This window comes from Artemia franciscana, chromosome 14, assembly GCF_032884065.1.
Source record: "Artemia franciscana chromosome 14, ASM3288406v1, whole genome shotgun sequence".
Taxonomy (NCBI): domain Eukaryota; kingdom Metazoa; phylum Arthropoda; class Branchiopoda; order Anostraca; family Artemiidae; genus Artemia; species Artemia franciscana.
In genome coordinates this window covers 2213644-2230288 of record NC_088876.1, presented here as the reverse complement: position 1 = coordinate 2230288, position 16645 = coordinate 2213644, and the positions used below count along the sequence as shown (strand labels likewise).

At 37.2% G+C, this 16645-nt stretch overlaps 1 protein-coding gene across 2 annotated transcripts in view; it reads left to right on the top strand.

Moving 5' to 3' along the window:
- Positions 1-263: 263 nt before the first annotated feature.
- LOC136035174 (RING finger protein 11-like) overlaps positions 264-16645 on the top strand; it is a 34741-nt gene continuing 18359 nt past the window's right edge. Inside the window, exon 1 of one of the 2 annotated variants that reach the window (XM_065716747.1) lies at positions 264-282. The gene's annotated coding sequence lies outside the window, so the exon portion shown is untranslated. Of the gene's footprint in view, positions 283-359; positions 450-16645 lie in introns of those variants that run through there. The other variant, XM_065716746.1, reaches the window with a different exon arrangement.

Here is a 16645-nt window from a genome sequence, read left to right as displayed (position 1 = left end):
TAAAAAATACTCGGGATGCACACTGATCTACCAAATTGCTGTTGAATTTGTTTGTTCCCTCATCTGATAATTATACTCTAATGGATATTGACCCTTCCCTTCAACAATTTGAGGCTGAGAGAATACCAAGTGAGCTTAATAGCATCAAAACTTTTGATCTCACCCGTCTTCAGCAGCTGACGACTACTAGTCATGAAATGTCACTACATACTGTTTAAAGTTAAAAAAAAGTATATTTGTGATAACTCTTGCATAAAAGTCCAGCAAGGTTTTCTAGATCTTGTAATAGAGCATAATGTTTTTTTGTTGAGCAAAAAGTTATTGCTAGGGATTTTCAACTGAACCCATAGGACTGAGAGAAAAGGGAAGTGAAAACACTGCATAAATTAAGAAGAAGCATATGCAAATTTAGAATACAAACAAAAACAAGTCTTGGGACTAATAAAGGGGTATAATTTGCTTCTAAACCTAGGTCACTTCCTAGGACTAAACCTAGGATCACAAGACAAAGAGTCTTGATTCTGTTAGTGAGAATTTAGACCAGCAAGATGTATGACCAATAGCTATTTCATTTTTGCTGACCAGGCTATAGGCTATTAGGCTATCTTAAATTAAAAAAATCTGCAGATTTAGGCCAAAGCCTTGTGAACTCACCTCTAAACAGAGGCACCAATTCACAATAATTATGGAGACTTTTACATTGCTGAGCTATGAATTAGGTTAACATACCACTCAGTACAGTTTTTGTGCTCTTTCTGAATAGCCTAATTGCTCTTGGCTACTCAAATAGGCTATCCAGTTTTAAGCCTTTTAGAAACCCTTAAATATTTTCTTATTTTTGCTAGAGAAGGATTAAAAACAACAATGATTGCTTCATGATTTGCAGAGTAGGCTAATTGTAGTTAACACATCTCAACTCTGCTTTATTCCCCCCCCCCAATGTGCAAATATATAGCCCAAGTTATTTATTTACTGTGTGTTTTCTGGTTCTGGATTTAGTCACAGTTGATTAAATTTATGGGTACACTGCTTGAATTAAGAGTAGGCCTGACACATGCCAATATGTAGCCTTTAATAGTCCAGGATTAAAAAAACAGTAAAATTCTAGTTTAGTGACTTCTTGCTATCTTGGGAAGGGGTTAGGTTAGGAAAATGAAACTTTCAGGGATGGGTCTACATGCTAAAGTAGCCTATGTCCCTGGAAAGTATTTTGAACTAGGCCTAACTACCTCTACTCCCTCTCCCTCTAGAGGGTCCTGGCCTTTGATGGCCTTTAAAAATATATGTGTTATAAAAGTGAAACCTTGCAAAATAGATCTTCTGCTTGAATGAAGTACAACAAAATTGTTTTCAGCTTCACAACTTTGCTCAATCCCAATTTAGCCTATAAGGTTTTAAAGATATGCAAATACATTTTGTAAATTTAGAAAAAAAAGCATTGATAAGCCTATGGCTCAGAATTCTACTCAAATCACAGAAATTGAATTTTCAGAACTAAAGGCAATGAAAAAGTAATTGGTAACTGAAAATTAAGGTAAAATGTTGTTTTGTCAAATTTTCCATAGGTAATAGACCTGTCATGTAGGCAAATTTCAGGGCCATCTAGAGGGAGAAGGAGTGGAGGTGGGTACTTTAAAATACCCAAAAGTTTCATTTTCCTAACCTAACCCCTTTCCGAGATACCAAGAAGTCACTAGATTAGAATTTTACTAGACTTTAAAAAAGGCACAAAAAATATACTTGCCTAATTCATAGCTCAGTAGGCTAACAGAAAGGTCTCCAGAATTACCCAATTCACTAAATGTAAAGAGGAGAGTAGGCTAAAGAGTTTGGTAAATGTTTAATTTTTTTCCAGTTTAGACCACCTAGAAATGCTAATTCTCAATGTGCATCCATTTCTGGTTGACTCCCCCCCCCCATGGGGCAAACCATGGGAAAATGTGTAAAGTGGGCTTGTTTACAGGTAACATTACCTATAGAGTAAAGCATATTAGTCCATGAGTCCTGCAGACAGCAGGGTGAGGTCTTATTTTACATTTATTTAATAAACCTTGTTTTTTTTAGTTATATCACTCTTTGTTGAATAAATATAGGATACAGACCTTTCCCTTCTGCCTGCAGGGCTTTTGGGCTGATATGCTTCACTCTATAGGTAATCTTACCTGTGAGCATGCCTACTTTATGCATTTTAGTTTGCCCCATGGAGGAGGAGAGTCAACCAGAAATGGATATGCTTCTCTAAAAATGAAACAAAGAAACAATGTGCAATCATCAGAATCTTGCTATATGCAGTAATATGCACTTTAGAGCACTTAGAAAAATAGTAAACATTTACCAAGAGTTTTTCAGTTTTGGGTAATATTCAAGTTGGGCAACTTTTTGCTTTCTTTAAGAGGGGTTTGGTCAGGAAAATGAAACTTTCAGTTGTGGGTCTACAGACTAAAGTCTGTCCTGGGAAAGTGTTTTGTAGTAACTACCTCCACTTCTTCTCCATCTAAAGGGCCCTTACCTTTAAAGATCTTTAAAAATATTTGTGTTATAAAGGTGAAACCTTGTAAAATAGATCTTCTACTTAAATGATATACAAAAAACTGTCTTCAGCTTTTCAACTTTGCTCAATCCCAATTTATGAGGTTTCACAGATCTCCCAATACATTTCCTAAATTCAGAAAAAAAACTCACTGATATGGCTTAAAATTCTACTCAAATAACAGAGGTAAAACCAGAGGAAGAGAAATTGATAACTGAAAACTAAGATAAATGTTGTGTTGTCAAAATTTCAATAGGTGTAGACCTGTCAAGTAGGCAAATTTTTAAGACTTAGAACTCAGAAGAGGGTTAACATAATAGCTTGGCAATACCTTCTGAAAGTTTATTTTTGGCCCTAGATTCATTGCTGAAAGTTCCATTTTCCTTGCCTAACCCCTTTCCAACAAAAGCAAAAAGTAGCTAAACAAGAATTTTACCCAATTTTGTAAAGTAGGTCAATTTTTCTTATAGTCAGGGAAATCAGACATGCCTTTAGGATCAGAATTTAATCCTGAATCTAGATATAATATTCATTTATATTATAAGTAAGCCTCCCACCCATTCCAGTATAAACCCCAGCTATACACAAGGAAATATGTTAAAAAACAGTGCTTACTCTCAGGTCACAAACTAAGACATTTCCTATTTCCTTCTTAAGATATTATGTTTGACAGAATTTCTCATTAGTGGATCCCAAAGTGAGAATTTTAGTATTATTATAGTATAGAATAATCTCCAAAGAATTAGAACAGGATAATGTAAGCCATTGGTGTGACCATTCAATATCCAAGATCTGCCTATTAGGATATTTTCAATATTCTTTCTCTTTGATATTTAGGGAGGGTCCCTCCCTTTATGCAGGGATATAATACCAAAACAGTTTATATAATACTCATTTTCCATAACAACCAACTTCTCCTAGTCTTTAATTCCTTAGTAAAGAAAAATATATTCAATTCATTATATATATATATATATATATATATATATATATACATATATATATATAACTATATATATATAACATGAATCATCCAGTTTATCACTAACAATCAAGGATTACCAATCAACTTCAGACAAGTGTTCCCAGATTTTATCATAATCTGTATAAGATCTTTTTGTCATATTACTTGGCCTAGTGGGAACCAGCACCAAAAACGTAACACAATTGTGGTCACTAGAACCAATTAAGGCAAATATTTGAGAGATATGACTGTGTCAGGGTTATTTGTAAATACCAAGTCAAGTGTAGTTGGGTTTTGACCATCTCTATATTGGGTTGGTTGATCAATCAGTTGAGTGAGGGCAAGATTTGCTACAGAATTCAGAGTTGTTTGGAGTTGTAGATCTGTTGCTGTCAACCCATATCACATCTGGCATATTAAAGTCACCAGTGATGAAAAAAGAATTTGAACTAGATGAAGCTATTTTACTCACAAGATCAGCCATGACTTTGTGTAAATAATTAGCATTAGGTCCAGAGGGGCTACAATATATGTTTCCAGCAATTAATGTCTCTTCAGGGAGCTGACACCCAACAGCTACACATTCCACCCATGGATAAACATTAACATAAGGGAATAAATTCATTATTTTAGTTTTAAAATTATTCTTCACATAAATAGCAGTACCTCTCCTGTACCCTTTTGAACAAAAATTAGAAAACACTTCATAACCATCAACTACAATATGGGAATCCTCAAGCATTATAAGAGAATTTTTGGGACAAACTTCTGTAGCACAAAAAAAAAAATCAATATGCTGATTAGGTAGTAGCATCTTTACCTCTAGTAGGCTATTTGTAATACAGTCCAGATTTGAATGCAACACTTTCAAGAATCTTTTATTTCTTCCTGAATTACTTATTGTAGCGTTTTACCAATTATATGATTTATTTAAACCCAGGCATCTAGAACAAAAGTCATTATATAGCAACAGCAAGCAGTTAGTATCAAATAAGCAAAAGCAAAGCAAGCAGGCATATCATTATTTAACATGCATAATATTACATCCTCCTTCTTCCCTAGAAGAAGATTCTTATCACTTACTGGCAGTGGAGACCCAACTATTAGTACTATTACTAACGTCTCCAAGAGAAGGCGCTAGGCTTGCTTCTCTTCACTTAACACGGACACAAAACAAAACTAGAGAATTCCTCATATAGCACTGACTTAACACATACTTGAGAGAAGGCGCTTGGCTCACTTCTCACCAGGTATTATATACACTACTAGCTGTTGGGGTGGCGCTTCGCGCCACCCCAACACCTAGTTGGTGGGGGCGCTTTGCGCCCCCCCAAGCCCCCCCGCGCGCGTAAGTCGTTACGCGCCATATTAGTTACGCGCCATTGTAGTTGTGTCCCTATGTCCCACCTGTGAATATAGATAGATATATTATATATATGTTTTTAACTACGTAAAACTTGCGAATATACAACATTCTTTGCTGTCCCATTGTCTGTGCATATAAATAGATTGTCAGGTTTACCGACTCTTGAACATGCAACATATAATGGTCCATGGGAAAACAATCCGTATTCAGATCTATACCACATAATTCTAATGATTGCCCTTGAGCTTTGTTGATGGTGATTGCTAATCGACCATTCCCTGTCCTGGTTGTCATTTATATCCCCCTGTGCCCCCTGGCATCCCCGTTGTAGTTGTGTCCCTGTCGTCATTTATATTTTTTACTTATGTCCTGGTCATTATGGCTTATGTATGGTCATTTATATTCCCTGTGTCCCGGTCGTCATTTGTATCCCGGTGTCCTGGTCTGTATATACATTCGTTTTTTAGTTTTGTTTTTCTCCTTTATTTTTTTCCTTTTTTATTTTTTTTCTTTTTTAGTTTATTTAGATTTTTAGATTTTTTAGTTTTTTTATTAGTTTTTAGTTTTTTTTTCTTTTTAGTTTTTTTGTAGTTTTTACCTTCTTTTTAGTTTTTTTAGTTTTTTTTTTACTTATGTCCTGGTCGTCATTTATACTCCCTGTGTCCTGGTGCTTTGTTGATTGCTAATTGAACATTCCTTTTGTCCTGGTCGCTTTCTCTTTGAGTGTTGTCATTTATTTTTTTATTTTTTAGTTCTTACCTTTTTTAGTTTTTTTTAGTTTTTTAGATGAAAATTTTTTTTAGTTTTTTTCCTTTTCTTCTTTTTAGTTTTTTTATTGGTTTTTACCTTTTTTTTTAGCTTTTTTAGTTTTTTTTCGTTTTTTCTTTTTATTTTTTTTTTAGTTTTTATCTTTTTTTATTTTTATTCTTAATTTTATTAGTTTTCTTTTTCTCTTCTATTTTTCAGTTTTTTCCTTTTTTTTAGTTTTTTTTTAGTTTTTAGTTTTTTTATTACCTTTTTTTAGTTTTTTTAGTTTTTTAGCCTTTTTATTTTTTTTTATTAGTTTTTAGTTTTTTTTGTAGTTTTTGCCTTTTTTTAGTTTTTTCAGTTTTTTTTTTTAGTTTTTAGTTTTTTACCTTTTTTAGCCTAACCAGGATTTGAACCTGGGACCTTCATTCTCCGTTCTGACACCCTCTCTCACCGAGTGACTACTCCAGCATGTTCATTTTGGTGTTTTAAATGGTATATTATTAACCAAATTAATGTGTTTTACAATATACTAAGCATTGTCATAACAAAAATGACGACAACTAATTTCATGACGTCAGCCGACACAGAAACATGACGTCACCTGATCCACAGATCCACAGACAGACAACTTATTTTTATATATATAGATGTACAGACTTCAACTTCTCTTCTTTTGAGATTTTTGTTGGTAAGTTCACAAGTTCAGTTTGATTGGTGGCTTACTTTGCCTCCTGTACCTTGATTTAGTTACTGGTATAACCACTGGTACTCCCTCCTTGGGTGGGCTTGGGCTACTGGTAGTACAGAGCAGGGCTGTTCTGTCAAGTGAGGGAATGTCTGATGATGCGGTAAATGGTGTTTTGTCTGCACGAGTTAGGTCCAACGCTAGGGGGATCACAGTAGGAGTAACTGCATTGCTTCCAGTGCATTTTACTGGACTATGTCTGTTCTGTACTGGTGTTGATGGCTGTGCATTTGATATGTGTTTCTGATTCCTCTGTAGAATTGTTCCAGCTTCAGTTTCGATATGGTACGATCTAGGGCATGCTGCTGGTGCTATGATGCTGGTGGTGCTCCACTGGCCATCAGTTTGTTTCTGGTAGGTCACTGTGTCCCCCAAGTGGAGTGTAGGCCTAGACTTGGCTTGTTTGTCAAAGTATCATTTCTGTCTTGACTGGGCCTCTTCCCGCTTCAGCAGGTACTTTTTAGTTGGAACCAACTGCTTCTGCAGGTGCTTTTCTGTGCAAGGTAAGGTGGAGCGCAATTGGCAACTCATTAGCAGTTGTGCAGGGGTGGTGTAGTTGTCTACGGGTGTATTTCTGTATTCCAGTAGACCCAGATATGGGTCATCTCTGCCTTCACTTGCCTTGGTGAAGATGTCCTTGCAAGTGTGGACAGCCTTTTCTACTAGTCCATTGGACTGCGGGTAGATAGGGCTGGAGGTCTTGTGCCTTATGCCCCATTCTTTCATGAACCGTTCAAACTCTGCAGATGAGTATTGTGTTCTGTTGTCTGAGATGATGGTGTGGGGGATCCCATGTTGAGCAAAATGTGCTTTTAGTTTACTGATGACTCCTTTGGATGTCACGTTTTTCAACAGGTCGACTTCAAAAAAGCGGCTGTGGTAATCGACTGTTATAAGATATTTTGCTTCATTCCAATCAAATATGTTGGAGGCTACCTGCTGCCATGGTACTAATGGGATCTGGGAGTTCATGAGAGGCTCTTTCTGGTTGTTATGGCTATGTTTCTGGCAAGTGGGACAGTTTGTAGCGTTTTGATATCACCATTCATCTTTGGCCAGTAGACGAGCATCCTGGCATGTTGCTTTGTCTTTTCCATACCAAGGTGGGAGACGTGAAGTTGCTTGAGGATTTGGGGTCGCATCTTCCTTGGGATAACAATCCTTTCGCCTTTAAATATGATGCCATTCATGTATGACAGCTCGTGTTAAAGGTTCCAGTATGCAAGGAGATCTGTGGCACATTGCTTTCTGGTGTTGGGCCAACCACCTTGAATGGCTTCTCTGAGATGAATCAGGTGCTCATCTTCCTTGGTATGAAGTCGTATTTCCTCGAGCCTTGCATTGCTAACAGGAAGTACGCGTGCAATCTGGTGGACATACACCTTGATTTCTCTATGGAGCTTCTCATCAATGTCAGGTGGGTGCAGCCTTGATAAAGTGTCTGCGACTGCCATTTCCGTCCCACGTCTGTAACTGAACTCTAGGTCATAGGGTTGAATCTGAAGCATCATTTGTTGAGCTCTGTCAGGTGCTTTTTGAAGTGGATTTTGTAGAATGGTTACAAGTGGGCGGTGGTCTGTGGTTACTTTTACATGCCTGCCATATATGAAATGATGGAAGTACTTGCAACCAAAGACTATTGCATATAATTCCTTTTCAAGCTGTGAGTATTTCTGTTCAGCTTTGCTAAGGGAGTGTGATGCATATGCGACAATGTTGCTGTTTGACGAGATGTATGCTCCTAGACCGTGTGACAATGCGTCCACAGTGAGGTTGATGGACTTGCATGAGTGGTCAAAGTATGCTAAGTTTGAGACTGTTGAGTGTTTGATGTTTTGGAGGGCTTCGTCATGCTCCTTGGCCCACTTGAACTCGGTGGCTTTACTGAGGTCATGCAGGGTTTTATTCTGTGTTGATAAGTTTGGGATGTATTTTGCAAGATAGTTTAACATACCCAACAGAGTTGAAAGTTCTTCAGAGTTTGATGGTGTAGGCATTTTGTTGATAGCTTCGAGTTTGTCAGGATCTGGCTTCATTCCTTGTTCACTAATCACATGTCCGAAATATGTCAAACTTGTCACACAAAAGCTGCATTTCGCTTTGTTGAACTTGATACCTTTTGCTCTGGCTCTCTCAAGTACAGCTACTAATCGCTTATTGTGTTCCTCAAGGGTTGAACCAAAAACCAGAAGATCATCAATGATGACAGAAAACCCGTCTAATCCCTCGAGAGCCTCTTCCATTCTTCTTTGGAATTCATCCTGGGCAGAGATGATGCCAAACGGCATCCGTTTAAAACGGTATCTGCCAAAGATGGTGTGAATGTTGTTAAGTCTGCAGATTCATCATCCAAGACTAGTGACCAATACCCCAACCTTGCATCCAGTTTGCTCAAGTATTTTACCCCAGGGAGTTTGGATGTTACGTCTTCCAGGGAGGGAATAGGGTAGAATGGTCTTCTGATTGACTTGTTCAAATCTACAGGGTCAATGCAAATTCTTAAACTGCCATCCTTTTTTTCTATGGCGACCATTGAATTCACCCAGTCACTTGGTTTAGAGACTTTTTCAATTATTCCTTGTTCTTCCATCCGTTTAAGTTCTGCTTCTAACTTTCCTCAAAGTGATGAGGGAATTCTTCTTGCTGGGTATGCTGTAGGGACTGCATCATCCTTCAGATACAGATGGCACCCTCTGTCCAATTTTCCTATTCCTTGGAAGACATCATTGTAGCTACTGATTATGTCATCCGTTTTTGTCTTGTCGATTGCATGCATGTCCTTTTCTCAACTTTACTGACATTCAGTACAAGTTTTACAATATTCAGGTCAATGCTTGACCGGAATCTGAGAATTGGCACTGAATCCGTTTCGACAATAAAGAATGGTAGGGTTTCAGCCTTGCTTGATTTGTGCTTGCAGCTCAGCTCGCATACACCTCTAACAGGAATTTTGGATCCACAGTAGCTTGTGAGTTTCTGAGACCTTTGTTTCAGTGATGGCGGATGTGGTAAGGTGTCAAAATACTTGGCAGGTAGAATGTTAGCTTGTGCCCCTGTATCGACCTTGAATTTGACAGGTAAGGAGTGGTTCACCTCCAGTGTAATAAGGGCTTCATCTCTGCTCTTATTGGTGTTGTTCTCTGTGGCATATAAGAAGACATCCTCATCTTTGTTACTATTGTCAGCTGGGCTCTCCTTGTATTCAATCACTGCATTCACTGATTTGTTGCTTTTGCACACATGTGCCAAAATATTTGGCTTTTTGCACTTTGCACAGATTTTTCCCTTTGCAGGACAAGTGTGGCTAGGTGAGTACTCCTCCACAGAAATAGCATTCCTTTGTTTTTCTAGATGACACAGATGCATCTTCGTATTTTCTGACTGGAAATTTGTACTTCTGGACAGCACCAATTTCTTTCTTGATTTGTTGTGGTTCTTGTACTTCAAATGTTCTTAGCTGTGCCTGGGTTGTTTGGTAAGAACGGCATTTGTCAACAGCTAGTGCCAAAGTTAGGGTATCACCTTCCAGAAGAAGTCTTTCTCTAATTTTTGGGTCTCTGATGCCACTAACTATTTTGTCTCGAACCATTTCATCAGCGCTATCATAGTTGCCAGCCTTCACCAGGATTTTCGGTTATGTGATGTATTTCTCTACACTTTCTCCTTCACACTGGTCACGTTTCTGGAATATATATCGAGCAAATAACTGTTGGTGACTGGTGCAGCATATTTGTGGAATTTCTGCAGGTAAGTTTCTACATTGTTTGTTTCTGTAGCAGTGAGTGGGAAGGTGTTGAATATCTGGCGCCCTTTTTCTCCTGCCCAGATGAGAAGGTAAGCACATTTGCTTTCTGCCGTCTTTCCAGACTGGGGTCCCAGAAACATCTGTTTGGCATGCTCTTCAAAGCGTTTCCATTCATCGCCGAGGGAAGCTGAATCCCAATCAATACTTGGTGGCTTTGCTTCCATCTTCTGACACCATGTAGCGTTTTACCAATTATATGATTTATTTAAACCCAGGCATCTAGAACAAAAGTCATTATATAGCAACAGCAAGCAGTTAGTATCAAATAAGCAAAAGCAAAGCAAGCAGGTATATCATTATTTAACATGCATAATATTACACTTATTGCCTTGCAGCACTTGGGGTGGATTTCACTTCCTTCAGTCAGCTTCTCTGCTGAGTGTGATGCTGGATCTGCATTCATGGATACTGCAGTGTGGTAAGAGCAACTTAATTCATAACAAACCACTATAATCAGAAGAGACACAAGATGAATAACTAGATAAACTTACATCACTAACAACACTAGAACTCAAAGACTTTGAATTCTTTACAAGGGCAGGAGTTGAAGCTATTGTTCCATGTCCCAGGAAGCCTTGGGTGGAGGTCAAGCACCCAAGACATCATTCTTTTTTTAACAATTGACAAGTCACAAATAATTAAACCAGCCTCACTTCTTCAACAAGTCTTTTCCTGAGCTCCCTATCGTCTCTAAAAAATCACTATGAAACTGGACACTCTCCTTTTGTTTTCTAGAGATCTGAAGAATCTTCTTCTTGATATCCCATGAAGAGACCAAGAGAAGGAGCAGGGAAGGCTGGATTGTGGTACTGGGTCTACTGGTTGAGGCATTTAGCCTTCTGATGTTTGTGATAGGTCCTGGGTCTAAATCATAAGATGAGCAAATAATATGTGTAATTGCACCAGTTTCATCATCAGCTGGAACAATACCATATGCTATGATATTCACTTGATGATTCTCCCTGTCCTGTTCAGATCTGATTACCTTCCTCATTTCTGCAGCAAAACTGGGGTTCACACTTGATATAGTTTCATGAACAATATTGCACACATCTTGGGTACTCCATTTTGAGGATAGCTGAGACTGAATGTCCTTCATGTTGTTGGAAATTTCTGCTAACAACTCTTGAAAGTCCACTTTTAAGTCTTAGCATAGCTTATGTAGCGATTTGTCAATCGCCTTCTCAACACTTGAGCTAGATGCAGACCTGTCTGGATCAGAAACTTTGCAGTGTGCATTGCTGTTCACAACCAACTTTGTCAGTCATTTTTGTTATTAGTTTGTATTTGTTGGCTGTCAGCTTTAGACACTCTATGCACAGTCAGTGCTTGCACTCAGTGGATGAATGTTCACCCAATTCTTTAGAGCAAGCTGCATAAAAGTTAGTCCCCTTAGCAGGGCTAATGTGCTTCCTTTCATTTTGTGTTGGTGGCACTTAGTAACTTTCCAACTGCTGGCAACTCTCTCCAATAAATTAGTAAGATTCTGGCTGATGGTAGCTATCTCGCTAGATTTAGTAAATTCGACGCTCTTGGCAACACTGCTCTTAGCATAGCCAAAGTAATAGAAGGGGGCTAACAATACCGTTCTTTTTTTTCTACTAGTGATCAAACAAAACGATATTTCATTCAAATTAAACACTATTTGTTAACAAAGGCATATATGAAGATGGACTGCTAGATATTCCTCTTCTGATATTTTCCAACATATGTCTAAATTCGCCACTGCTATTCCACCAATGGAATCTGGTGAAATTTATTATATGGAATGTATGCTCAAGATTGTCAAAAAACGAAGACTTACAGGCAGGAGTGGGGTCTATTAAAATAAACCCCTGTTATCTTCAAGATGCAGTATGTCTGGTATCCACATTCCTTCTAGCTGTAGGCTTCTTCAAACTAGGAAAATTAATAACTCTTTTAATAATTTTCACCCAGCAGGTTTTAGCCAGCGTTGTCAATGTTGACAACAATACTTACAACACTGTTTTAGGTAGTTGCTTTATGTAGCAAATATTTATAATACTCTGTATTGTAATATTCTTTATATTGTATTATTCTAAATATAAACCTCTTGTGCTTAACTAATTTGAAACCAGTATCCAACTGAATTACAAAGGTTTTCCCAGTAACGGGTTAAATTGCATGGTGATACAGAACACCATTGTGGGAGGATCCTGTGTAGGAGGACATCTATGGCAAGGTAGAAGATCCAGATCTATTGACAAGGGTCTCTACAAAGGGCTGGCTCAATCCTTTTAGGGTACCTGCAAGACTGGGGACCTTGCAGTCAACTCTATTCCCACTTGAGGACTGGCATCCCTCAAGGAAATTATAGCTTACTAAACAACACAGAATTTTCACAGGATTCCTATTAATGGATAATTCTTCTGGGTTTTGTTTGTTGTGATGGGTGTTTTCAGGCTGAAAAACCTCTTTCTAGCTTATTTATTTACTATGAGCTGCCTCCCTGTTGTAGCATAATATTTCTGTGCATGAATATATAATTAGTTGGAGGTAATAGGTTTGGGACTGTTGGTGCAGGATTTTGACTCTTGATGATAGAAGAGCATTACCAAGTGCTGAAAAGAATGTTATGACCAAGATAGGCCCAGGATTGCCCAAAGACTCCATTCATACTGGAGGTCCCAGTGACAAGTTGCTGTCTGGTTCTAAGCTGGCTTAAGCACTTAGATATAGAGTTGAAAAGATATGTTGATTCCCATCCTGCACTGGTATCTGGCATCATTGCTTTTCCTGAGGCAAAAATAATTTCATTGAATTAAATTGGAACTGGGAATGTTATGATGTTAAAAAACAGCAATAGTATCAACATTTGGAGTGACAAAATCAGATGGTTCAAACTGGCCTTATTAGGAGTTTCAGGAAGTATCCCAGGGGTAGGAAGCTTAAAATTAGCTGATATAGAATTTGTTTACTCAGGCAGGAAGGGTGGGTTACATAGACAGGGAGTAAGGCTCATGATGAATAAGGAAGCTGCTAAGTCTTGTTTGTGCTGGGAAGGTATGAATATAGAATCCTCATTGGTAATTTCATGACTAAAAAGTTTAGAGTATCAGTTATAGTAGTATATGCCCTGGCTGAACCAACTGATGGAGATACTAGTGACTCAGATTGATTTTACTTACAGTTAAAGGAGCAAATAGACAGGGTCCCAGGTAGAAATATGGTGTTTTTAGTAGGAGATTTTAATGCCCAGGTTGGTCGAAATAGGGATAGATGGTATCCTAGCATAGTTAAATTTGGTGTGGGAAATGAAAACAGTAATGGCTACAGACTTTTGCAGGTATAACAATTTAGTTATAACCAATACAGTGTTTGGTCATAAAATGGCCCATAAGTTAACATTGTATTCACGTGATGGTAAGACAGCAAATCTTATTGATTATGTTATAGTAAACCAAATACTGGCAGGATCAATACAAGATACTAGGGTATATAGGAGTGCTGTTATTGATGTTAAAAGTTAAGATCACCATCTGGTAGTGTCTAAGGTTAATCTAAAGGTGCAATTTTGAAAGGGTAACAACATAGTGGGAAGTTATTATGTTGGTAGACTCCAGGATGAGAATCTGAGGGAAACTTTCAAGGGACAGTTTAATGCTAAACTTAAGAGTTTAAAATTTGACTGTAGAAGATAGTTAGAATCATTTTAGAAAACAATTTGTGAAGTTGCTGATGGTGTCATAGGGAAGAAAGTTAGGAGTGTAGCTAGGAATATTGGTGAAAGAGCTTTATGTTCAATAGAGAGGAGATGGGACCTGTACAAGAATTATCTGAAGGATAGAGATCATATGAAAATAAAGGAATGTAAAGAAAACATTGAAATATGAACTTAAGCACTAACAGATCCAGGCCCTCCTAACATATTGACAGATTTGAGGTTGGGACTGCTTGCTCTGGTTTGGGATGGAAGTTACTTAAGTTTTTATACTTGAGTTTTTAATAAGTTTTAATTATTAAGACTGTTTCATTTTGCAAATAAGTTTGAAACAAAGTTTCAGTTACTTTTGGTGGTTTTGTTAGATTTTACTGATGCTGCATACTGCCAAAACGCATTTAGTTAAATTTAGGTTTATCAAGGGGATCTGTCTGTATTACCACAAAAGCCAACTGGGAGGCAAAAATCTTCATTTTGTAATAACAAGGAGGGGAAACTTAAAATTCTAACTTCTTTAGGCTGTCAAAATGATATTTCAGGATTGTGCTGTCATAACAGAACTGAAATGAAAAATATTCAAATTTATCTTTAATGTTGAAGATTTGTTTTTGAGTCTTTCTATGGCACTATGACATCATTACTTTTTGGCTGTCTTAAAATTTGGGTTTGCTTTTTTTAGCAAAGCTGGTAGTTTTTACAACATTGTATAAAAACCACCGTAATAGAAATTAAATGAAATATAGAAATTATACATAACAGAAATTAAATGTATGGGAAGTGCAAACATTATCAATTTACTTTTTGGATTTTGGTGAACAAATGGTGGCCACTTTATTGATTATTTTCATCTAATTAAGGCTCTGCACTGTATGACATATCACCTCCTGTGTTCATCCTAAAACATTAAAATAAAGGCAAAACTCTTTAGAACTTTAATAAAGGTTTGTATTTAAAACTAAGTATATGAGTCTACTCCTTCAAAGTTGGAGTAAACTTTAAAAAAAATGGATTTAAAAAAAAATTTATAAAAGATAGCTAATAATTATGTGTTTATTTTTTTTTATTAAAGCTGTTATAGATGGGTCACTGAATTCTCAGTTTGAATCAGTGGAATGGTATTAATTTTGTTTTTATGAACATTGACTAATAAACGTAAAAAATTAAATAATAGAAATTTACACCACAGAAATGGAATGCAACTACAATATTACTTCAGAATCTTTCCCCTTCTCAATACCAACCAGTCACAAAATATAGTTAAGCTTTTGTATAGGGGTTGCATATGTTTGTCCATAAAATTTTATAAGCTGCTATATATACCACAGGGGAGTTTTATGCTTATTTTAATGAATGCCAGCCAATCATATTTCCACAATTAGTTGTTTATACATCAAATTTTTTAAAGAATAATTATCTTACTTAAAGCTAAATCTGAGTCAAATTTTATTTTTTTGCTCAACAGATATATCAAGATTTTAACATTTGAATTGAATATCTGAGAATCTCAAGATTGAAAAAAAAAAACATTAATTAGAAATCTACCATAGCTTGAAACCCTGGGAATCTAAATTACCAATTTATACCTATTAAGTACAAAAATAATAAATACATAATTATTTGTTTTTATGGCACTTGGTATTAACCAAGTGACATATAGCAGTCGCCAATTCTGTCGGTCTGTCGGTCCCGGTTTTGCTACTTTAGGCACTTCCAGGTAAGCTAGGACGATGAAATTTGGCAAGCGTATCAGGGACCGGACCATATTAAATTAGAAATAGTCGTTTTCCCGATTTGACCATCTGGGGGGGGAGTGGGGGCCCGGTTAATTCGCAAAAAATAGAAAAAAATGAAGTATTTTTAACTTATCAGCGGGTATTTGGATCTTAATGAAATTTGATGTTTGGAATGATATTGTGTCTTAGAGCTCTTATTTTAAATCCCGACCGGATCTGATGACATTGGGGGGAGTTGGAGGGGGAAAACCTAAAGTCCCGGTTTTGCTACTTTAGGCACTTCCAGGTAAGCTAGGACGATGAAATTTGGCAAGCGTATCAGGGAACGGACCAGATTAAATTAGAAATAGTCGTTTTCCCGATTTGACCATCTGGGGGGAGGGAGTAGGGGCCGGTTAATTCGGAAAAATAGAAAAAATGAAGTATTTTTAACTTATGAGCGGGTGATTGTATCTTAATGAAATTTGATGTTTGGAATGATATTGTGTCTCAGAGCTCTTATTTTAAATCCCGACTGGGTCTGATGACATTGGGGGGAGTTGGAGGGGGGAAACCTAAAATCTTGGAAAACACTTAGAGTAGAGGGATCGGGATGAAACTTGATGGGAAAAATAAGCGCAAGTCCCAGATACATGATTGACATAATCGGAACTTATTTGCTCTCTTTGGGGTAGTTGGGGGGGGGAGTAAGTCTTAAAAATTAGAAAAATGAGGTATTTTGAACTTACGAACTGGTGATCGGATCTCAATGAAATTTGATGTTTAGAAGGATATCGTGTCTTAGAGCTCTTATTTTAAATCCCGACCGGATCTGGTGATGGGGGCGGGGAGTTGGGAGGGGGAAACCTAAAACTTGGAAAACACTTAGAGTGGAGGGATCGGGATGAAACATGGTGGGAAAAATAAACACAAGTCCTAGATAGATGATTGACATAAACGGAACGGATCCGCTCTCTTTTGGGTAGTTGGGGGGGGGGGGGGTTAATTCTGAAAAATTAGAAAAAATGAGGTATTTTTAACTTACGAACAGGTGATTGGATCTCCATGAAATTTGATTTTTAGAAGGATAT